This window comes from Artemia sp. Qi Xiang Cuo, chromosome 12 (genome assembly GCF_049724085.1).
Source record: "Artemia sp. Qi Xiang Cuo chromosome 12, ASM4972408v1, whole genome shotgun sequence".
NCBI classification, from domain to species: domain Eukaryota; kingdom Metazoa; phylum Arthropoda; class Branchiopoda; order Anostraca; family Artemiidae; genus Artemia; species Artemia sp. Qi Xiang Cuo.
In genome coordinates, this window is record NC_142805.1 from 17,114,585 (window position 1) to 17,124,493 (window position 9,909).

Genomic DNA, 9,909 nt, shown 5'->3' on the forward strand with positions numbered 1-9,909 from the left:
AAGACAGTGCAATTTAAATCGGTGAATATTTCGGCCCTATGTCCAAGGGCCGTCTTCAGCACAACAATAAAGAAAAAATATACATAAAAACAAACTTACATTAAAATACGAAGTTTAAAACTAAAAATGCTTTTGAAAAACGCTTTTAAAAACCTTTAAAACAGCCCTAGTATCCTTACTTCAACGAAGTTCAACCAGGACTGATAAATAAAAGGATGAGAGAGGATGAATCCATTCAAACGAAATAAAATGAAATTATTAACTACAACCTTTCAAAGCGAATCTTGCTTTTTTTAACAGCTACTCTTAAAGGCCTCTTTGTAACGGGTTCAATACTTTTGTCAATTGGTTTAATAAAATATTTTGCTAGATCATTTTTAATTAAATTTGAGTATAAAAAACTCAGTGAATATTCTCCTAAGTCCCTATTTAAGGAAATACTTTTATTTATTTTGAGCCTAATTTCGATTGATACCTGGAAGATCTTTCAAATAGTATTGTCTGGCTGGGATTATCAATTATATGGTTATCTAAAGCAGGATCAAAGGAGTTATAAGAATTATTAGCAACTAATGCTTTGTCTATATATTTTTTATGCTGGTGTATCCGTTTTTCTAGATTCTGATGAGTTCTGCCAACGTAGTAATTGCCACAATCGCATGGTAGTTGATAAACCCCTCTTTGGCGAGTAACTGGGGTTTTATCTTTACCGGAGTTTAAGAAATTTGTAATTTTAAAATTATTGTTGAAAACTAAATACAGATTGTTTTTTTTGCAAATATTTTTTATTTTTGTGGTGATTCTTGGGATGTACGGAAGATAGATTATATTAGAGGGTTTTTCCGGAACCTCACATTGTGAAATATCGTTGATTTTACGAAAATGTCTTTTTAGTCTATGGTTAATCGTATTACTGACAAAAGAAATGGGGTATCCGTTGTCAAAAAGAATATCTCTGATAAAATTTATTTCTGCTTTTATGTATGAATCGGAGCAAATGTTCAGGGCACGTTCAATGAGAGAAGTTACAAATGCTCTGTTAACTTGTGGGGGCTGATTTGAATTAAAATGAAGATATCTATTGTTTTTATTGGTTTTCTATAGATAGTGAAGTCACAATTATTAGAATTACTGATAATTAGCATATCTAAAAATGGTAGTTTATTTTAAAATTCAATTTCTAGGGTAAACTGCAAATTTCTATCATAAGTATTAAGATTATCTAGGGAACCACGAAGTTAAGTTTCCCCATAATTCCAAAGTGAAATTACGTCATCCATGTAACGACCCCAATAGAAATGCTTTAAAAAATAAGAATTTAATGCCCAGTTTTCAAGGTTCTCGACATAAATATATGCCAGTAGGCCAGATAGATCTGCTCCCATCGGTAACCCATTTATTTGGTGATAAAAAGTATCACGACACTTAAAATACATTGAAAATTTATTGGGAATTATATCAAAATTAAATAAAACTTCACCATCAATCCCTGACACTGAGTTTTTGATTAAGTGATAAATTTCTTCTATTTTGGTTTTTAATAATTGCTCAAAAGTAGCAACATCTATATTCGTGGACACGGAAACAATACCAATACTACTTATTATTGTGTTATCTGAAATACGTGTGTTACTATGTTTTTTAACCGAATCTGCCGAATTGCTGATTTTTGTATAAATTTTGTGTATACAGTAAAGGTTTGAAAACTCTACAAAACTTTTTTCCAATATTGAATGTGGAAGCATTAGTAAATGCTATATTAGGTATTGGGGGAATGTCTTGTTTATTCACTTTTAATAAGCCATAAAATATTGGACGGAAACTGCCATGGGGGTAAAATTTGTTGAATAATTGTGGTGTGAATTGACCATTCTATTTTAGCTGCTATAATTCATTTATAATATTATTTGCAAATTGATCAGTAGGATCAAGAGTGATCGGCTTATGTGTACTTGTGTCTTTTAAAAGTGAAAAGATTTTGTTGTCAAAGTCTGCCGTATCCATGACAACGAGTGAGTTGCTTTTGTCTGCTTTAGTTATTATAATAGATGGGTCTTTGCGGAGGTTAGATAATATTTTTTATGTCGTGCAATTTTTTTTTTTCGGGTGAATGTGGTAGAAGACTTAGCCTTTTTTTGGGTTTTATAAAGGGTATTTATGAAACAAGACCTAATTTCAACAGGATTTGTGACAGATGGGTAGTAATCATGCAAAGCGGACTCTAAAGAGGAGACTCTATCCGCCACGGGAACCCGTTTGGGCAGAAAGGGGAGTTTTTGGCCTTTTTCCAGTTTTTCAGATTTCATGGGTTTAAAACGTTCTAGAAGAAGGGTTAATCATGCCGGTTATAGGAGTGAATCTTGAAGAATAAATACAGTTTCTCATCGAAGACTCCTCACTCAATTTTGTAAATTTTGTGTAAAGTTGTTCCTTTGGGAAGCGAAAATCATGGCTAAACAAATTCTCTTCTAATCTAACAACTTAAGAAAAATCAAAAGTGGACAAGTTTTCAAAACAAAAATTTTCGAGAGATTTTCTTTTTGAGGAAATGATATGTCTTTTTTGCTTTTTATTCTTAATAATATGGACCAAGGTAATTAAGTATAGTGTATGAGCGAATCTCTTTTCTTTTTGGGTATTTAGATGTAGATTATATCTTAAAAACTTTGGAGTAAGATTTTTAGTTCTCCAGGATTCTAAAAATTTTTGTCGATTAATAATATTTGCATGTTTTTTAAGTAAGCTAATAAAATAAAAAATATCATAAGTCAGCTGCTCCCCATAAGCTAGACGCAAATATTGACGAAGACCAAACTGTCTTTCGATATTAAACAATCACAGATTAAAAAAAATATGGAAATTTTTTTCCAAGACAGTGCAATTTAAATCGGTGAATATTTCGGCCCTATGTCCAAGGGCCGTCTTCAGCACAACATTAAAGAAAAAATATGTATAAAAACAAACCTACATTAAAATACGAGGTTTAAACTAAAAACGCTTTTAAAAAACGCTTTTAAAAAACCTTTTAAACAGCCCTAGTATCTTTACTTCAACTAAGTTCAACCAGGACTGATTAATAAAGGGAGGGGAGAGGATGAATTAATTCAATCGCAATAAAATGAAAGTATTAACTGCAAGTTTCCAAAGCTAATTTTGCTTTTTAAGCAGCTAGTCTCAAAGGCCTTTTTGTAACGGGTTCAATACTATTGTCAATTGGTTAAAAAAAAAAATTTGTTAGATCATTTTTAATTGAATTTGAGTATAAAGAAATCAGTGAATATTCTCCTAAGTCCCTATTTAAGGAAATATTTTTATTTATTTAGAGCCTAATTTCGATTGATTCCCGGACCACCTGTTTTATCCCCAAATCACTACTAATGAGAGAAGATTTTTCAAAAAGTATTTTGTGGCTGGGATTATCAAATATATGGCTAGCTAAAGCAGAATCAAAGGGGTTATTAGAATTATTAACAATTAATACTTTGTCTATGTCTTCTTTATGCTGGTGTATCCGTTTTTCTAGATTCTGATGAGTTCTGCCAACGTAGTAATTGCCACAATCGCATGGTATTTGATAAACCCCTCTTTGGCGAGTAACTGGTGTTTTATCTTTACCAGAGTTTAAGAAATTTGTGATTTTAAAATTATTGTTGAAAACTGAATACGGATTGTTTTTTGTGCAAATATTTTTTATTTTTGTGGTAATTCTTGGGATGTAAGGAAGATATATTATATTAGAGGGTTTTTCCAGAGCCTCACATTGTGAAATATCATTGATTTTACGAAAATGTCTTTTTAGTCTATGGTTAACCGTATTATTGACAAAAGGAATGGGGTATCCGTTGCCGAAAAGAATATCTCTGATAAAATTTATTTCTGCTTTTATGTATGAATCGGTGTATATGTTCAGGGCACGGTCAATGAGAGAAGTTACAACTGCTCTTTTAACTTGTTGGGGGTGATTAGAATTTAAATAAAGATATATACTCTTTCGTTTTCGCCTTATATAGACAGTTAAGTCAAAATTATTAGAATTACGGATAATAAGCACATCTAAAAATAGTAGTTTATTTTCAAATTCAATTTCTAGGGTAAACTGCAAATTTCTATCATAAGTATTAAGATGATCTAGGAAACCCCGAAGTTCAGTTTCCCCATAATTCCAAAGTGAAATTACGTCATCCATGTAACGACCCCAATAGACATGTGTTAAAAAAAAGAATTTAATGCCCAATTTTCAAGGTTCTCGACATAAATATTAGCCAGTAGGCCGGATAGACCTGCTCCCATTCGTAACCCATTTATTTATTGATAAAAAGAATCAAGAAACTGAAAATACATTGAAAACTTGTTACAGATTTTAACAAGATTAAAGAAAACTTCACACGTAAGTTTTGACACTGATTCTTCGATTGTGACAAATTTATTAGATTTTTTTTTTTCATAAGTTCTGAGAAGTAGAAATATACGTATTCTTGGTCCTGGAAATAATACCAACAAAGATCATTATTGTGTTATCTTAAATACTTGTGTTATTAAGTTTTTTAACTAAATCTGCCTAATTACTGATGTAGGAAGTTTGTGAATACAGTAAAGGTTTGAAAGCTGTGCAAAGCCATTTTCCAATATTGGAAGCGGCGGCTTTAGTATATGCTACGATAGGTCTTAGGGGAATACCTTATTTATGCAGTTTTGGTAAGCCGTAAAATTTTGGACAGAAACTACCACGGGGGTCAAATTTTTGTATAATTGTGGTGTGATTTTACCATTCTCTTTTAGCTGTTTTAATTCATTTATAATATTATTAGTAAATTGATCAGTAGGATCATGAGTGATCGGTTTATGTGTACTTGTGTCTTTTAAAAGTGAAAAGATTTTTTTGTCATAGTCTGCCGTATCCATGACAACGAGTGAGTTGCTTTTGTCTGCTTTGGTTATTATAATAGATGGGTCTTTGCGGATGTTATATAATACTTTTGTGTCGTGTATATTTTTTCGTGTGAAAGAGGTAGGAAACTTATCCTATTTTCGGCTATTATAAATGGTATTTATTAGACAAGACCTAACTTAATCAGGGTTTGAGACAGATTGGTAGTATGTATTCAAAGTGGACTCTAAAGAGGAGACTATATCCGCCACGGGAACTTGTTTCGGAAGAAAAGAGAATTTTGGACCTTTTTCCAGTGTTTCGATTTCCTGGGTTTCAAATGTTCTAGAAGAGAGGTTAACCATACCGGGTCCAGGAGTGAATCTTGGAGAATAAATACGGTTTCTGATATAAGATTCCTCTCTCAATTTTTCCAATTTTGTATAAAGTTGTTCCTTTGACAAGCGAAAATCATGGCTAAACAAATTCCTTTCTAATCTAACAACTTGAGAAAAATCAACAGTGGACAAAAATTTTCGAGAGATCTTCTTTTTGAGGAAATGATATGTCTTTTTTGCTTTTTGTCCTTAATAATATGGACTAAGGTTTTTAATTGTAGTGTATGATTAAATTGACCTTCTTTCCGGGTATTTAGATGTAGTTTATATCTTAAAGACTATGGAATAAGATTTTCGTTTCTGCTGGATTCTAAAAATTTTTGTTGATTAATAATATTTGCATGTTTTTTACCTAAGCTAATAAAATAAAAAATATCATAGGTCAACTGCTCCCCATAAGCTAGACGCAAATATTGACGAAGACCACACTGCCTTTCGATATAAAACAAACACAAATTAAAAATAAGAGGGAATTTTTTTTCCAAGACAGTGCAATTTAAATCGGTGAATATTTCGGCCCTATTTCCAAGGGCCGTTTTCAGCACAACATTAAAGAAAAAATATGTATAAAAACAAACCTAAATTAAAATACGAGTTTTAAACAAAAAATGCTTTTCAAAAACACTTTTAAAAAACCTTTTAAACAGCCCTAGTATCTTTACTTCAACGAAGTTCAACCAGGACTGATTAATAAAGGGATGAGAGAGGATGAATTCATTAAAACGAAATAAAATGAAATTATTAACTGCAAGTTTTCAAAGCTAATCTAGTTTTTTAAGCAGCTAGTCTTAAAGGCCTTTTTGTAACGGGTTCAATGCTATTGTCAATTGGTTTAATAAAATATTTTGTTAGATCATTTTTAATTAAATTTGAGTATAAAGAACTCAGTGAATATCTGATATCTGATAATAACTCAAATCACTACTAATGAGAGAAGATTTTTCAAAAAGTATTTTTTGGCTGGGATTATCAAATATATGGCTAGCTAAAGCAGAATCAAAGGAGTTATTAGAATTATTAGTAATTAACGCTTTGTCTGGATTCTAAAAATTTTTGTTGATTAATAATATTTGCATGTTTATTACCTAAACTAATAAAATAAAAAATATCATAGGTCAGCTACTCCCAATCAGCTAGAAGCAAATATTGACGATGACCACGCTGTCTTTCGATACCAAACAATTACAAAGTAAAAATAATAGTGACATTTTTTTCCAAAACAGTGTAATTTAAATCGGTGAATATTTCGGCCCTATGTCCAAGAGCCGTCTTCAGCACAACATTAAAAAAAAATATGTATAAAAACAAACCTACATTAAAATACGAGGTTTAAACAAAAAATGCTTTTAAAAAACGCTTTTAAAAAACCTTTTAAACAGCCCTAGTATCTTTACTTCAACGAAGTTCAACCAGGACTGATTAATAAAAGGATGGGAGAGGATGAATTAATTCAAACGAAATAAAATGAAATTATTAACTGCAAGTTTTCAAAGCTAATCTAGTTTTTTAAGCAGCTAGTCTTAAAGGCCTTTTTGTAACGGGTTCAATGCTATTGTCAATTGGTTTAATAAAATATTTTGTTAGATCATTTTTAATTAAATTTGAGTATAAAGACTTCAGTGAATATTCTCCTAAGTCCCTATTTAAGGAAATATTTTTATTTATTTTGAGCCTAATTTCGATTGATTCCCGGACCAACTGTTTTATACCCAAATCACTACTAATTAGAGAAGATTTTTCAAAAAGTATTTTGTTGCTGGGATTATCAAATATATGGCTAGCTAAAGCAGAATCAAAGGAGTTATTAGAATTATTAACAACTAACGCTTTGTCTATGTCTTCTTTATGCTGGTGTATCCGTTTTCTTATATTCTGATGAGTTCTGCCAACGTAGTAATTGCCACAACCGCTTGGTATTTGATAAACCCCTCTTTGGCGAGTAACTGGGGTTTTATCTTTACCGGAGTTTAAGAAATTTGTGATTTTAAAATTATTGGTGAAAACTAAATACAGATTGTTTTTTGCGCAAATATTTTTTATTTTTGTGGTGATTCTTGGGATGTACGGAAGATAGATTATATTAGAGGGTTTTTCGGGAGCCTCACATTGTGAAATATCGTTGATTTTACGAAAATGTCTTTTTAGTCTATGGTTAATCGTATTATTTACAAAAGGAATGGGGTATCCGTTGCCAAAAAGAATATCTCTGATAAAATTTATTTCTGCTTTTATGTATGAATCTGAGCAAATGTTCAGGGCACGGTCAATGAGAGAAGTTACAACTGCTCTTTTAACTTGTGGGGGGTGATTTGAATTAAAATGAAGATATCTATAGGTTTGTGTTGGTTTTCTATAGATAGTGAAGTCAAAATTATTAGAATTACGGATAATTAGCACATCTAAAAATGGTAGTTTATTTTCAAATTCAATTTCTAGGGTAAACTGAAAATTTCTATCATAAGTATTAAGATGATATAGGAAACCCCGAAGTTCATTTTCCCCATAATTCCAAAGTTAAATTACGTCATCCATGTAACGACCCCAATAGACATGTTTTAAAAATAAGAATTTAATACCCAATTTTCAAGGTTCTCGAGATAAATATTAGCCAGTAGGCCGGATAGAGCTGCTCCCATTGGTAACCCATTTATTTGTTGATAAAAAGAATCACGAAACTGAAAATACATTGAAAACTTATTAGAGATTTTATCAAAATTAAATAAAACTTCACCATCAATCCCTGTCACTGAGTCTTTGATTAAGTGATAATTTTCTTCTATTTTGGTTTTTAATAATTGCTCAGAAGTAGCCACATCTATATTTGTGTACACGGAAACAATTTTAATACTACTTATTATTGTGTTTTCTTAAATATGTGTGTTATTAAGTTTTTTAACCAAATCTGCCGAATTACTAATGTAGGAATTTTGTGTATATAGTAAAGGTTTGAAAGGTCTACAAAGCCATTTTCCAATATTGAAAGTGGAGGCTTTAGTAAATTCTACAATAGGTATTAGGGGAATGCCTTGTTTATGCAGTTTTGGTAAGCCATAAAATTTTGGACGGAAACTACCACGGGGGTAAAATTTGTTGTATAATTGTGGTGTGATTTTACCATTCTGTTTTAGCTGTTTTAAATCATTTATAATATTATTAGTAAATTGATCAGTAGGATCATGAGTGATCAGTTTATACGTACTTGTGTCTTTTAAAAGTGAAAAGATTTTTTTGTCATAGTCTGCCGTATCCATGACAACGAGTGAGTTGCTTTTGTCTGCTTTGGTTATTATAATAGATGGGTCTTTGCGGAGGTTAGATAATATTTTTATGTCGTGTAAATTTTTTTCGTGTGAAAGTGGTAGGAGACTTAGCCTTTTTTCGGCTATTATAAAGGGTATTTATGAGACAAGACCTAACTTCATCAGGGTTTGAGACAGATGGGTAGTATGTATGCAAATCGGACTCTAAAGAGGAGACTATATCTGCCACGGGAACCTGTTTCGGCAGAAAAGAGAATTTTGGACCTTTTTCCAGTGTTTCAATTTCCTGGGTTTCAAATGTTCTAGAAGAGAGGTTAACAATGCCAGGAGTGAATCTTGGAGAATAAATACGGTTTCTCATCAAAGATTCCTCTCTCAATTTTTCCAATTTTGTATAAAGTCGTTCCTTTGACAAGCGAAAATCATGGCTAAACAAATTCCTTTCTAATCTAACAACTTGAGAAAAATCAACAGTGGACAGGTTTTCAAACATAAAATTTTCGAGAGATTTTCTTTTTGAGGAAATGATATGTCTTTTTTGCTTTTTGTCCTTAATAATATGGACTAAGGTTATTAATTGTAGTGTATGAGCAAATTGCCCTTCTTTCTGGGTATTTAGATGTAGATTATATCTTAAAGACTTTGGAATAAGATTTTCGTTTCTGCAGGATTCTAAAAATTTTTGTTGATTAATAATATTTGCATGTTTATTACCTAAACTAATAAAATAAAAAACATCATAGGTCAGCTGCTCCCAATAAGCTAGACGCAAATATTGACGAAGAACACACTGCCTTTAGATATCAAACAATCACAGATTAAAAAAAATATGGAATTTTTTTTCCAAAACAGAGAAATTTAAATCGGTGAATATTTCGGTACTATGTCCAAGGGCCGTCTTCAGCACAACATTAAAGAAAAAATATATATAAACACAAACCTAAATTAAAATACGATTTTTAAACTAAAAACACTTTTAAAAAATATTTTTAAAAAACCTTTTAAACAGCCCTAGCATCCTTACTTCCACGAAGCTCAACCCGGACTTATAAATAAAGGGATGGGAGAGGATGAATTAATTCAAACGAAATAAAAAGAAATTATTAACTGCAAGTTTCCAAAGCTAATTTTGCTTTTTTAGCAGCTAGTCTTAAAGGCCTTTTTGTAACGGGTTCAATACTATTGTCAATTGGTTTAAAAAAAAAAATTTGTTAGATCATTTTTAATTAAATTTGAGTATAAAGAATTCAGTGAATATTCTCCTAAGTCCCTATTTAAGGAAGTATTTTTATTTATTTTGAGCCTAATTTCGATTGATTCCCGGACCACCTGTCTTATCCCCAAATCACTACTAATGAGAGAAGATTTTTCAAAAAGTATTTTG

At 31.2% G+C, this 9,909-nt stretch overlaps 2 pseudogenes; both read right to left on the reverse strand.

The window, feature by feature from the left end:
• Window positions 1–3,127: 3,127 nt before the first annotated feature.
• LOC148945846 (uncharacterized) lies at window positions 3,128–4,186 on the reverse strand (annotated as a pseudogene).
• An 881-nt stretch (window positions 4,187–5,067) lies between these two features.
• LOC148945847 (uncharacterized) lies at window positions 5,068–8,886 on the reverse strand (annotated as a pseudogene).
• Window positions 8,887–9,909: the final 1,023 nt, after the last annotated feature.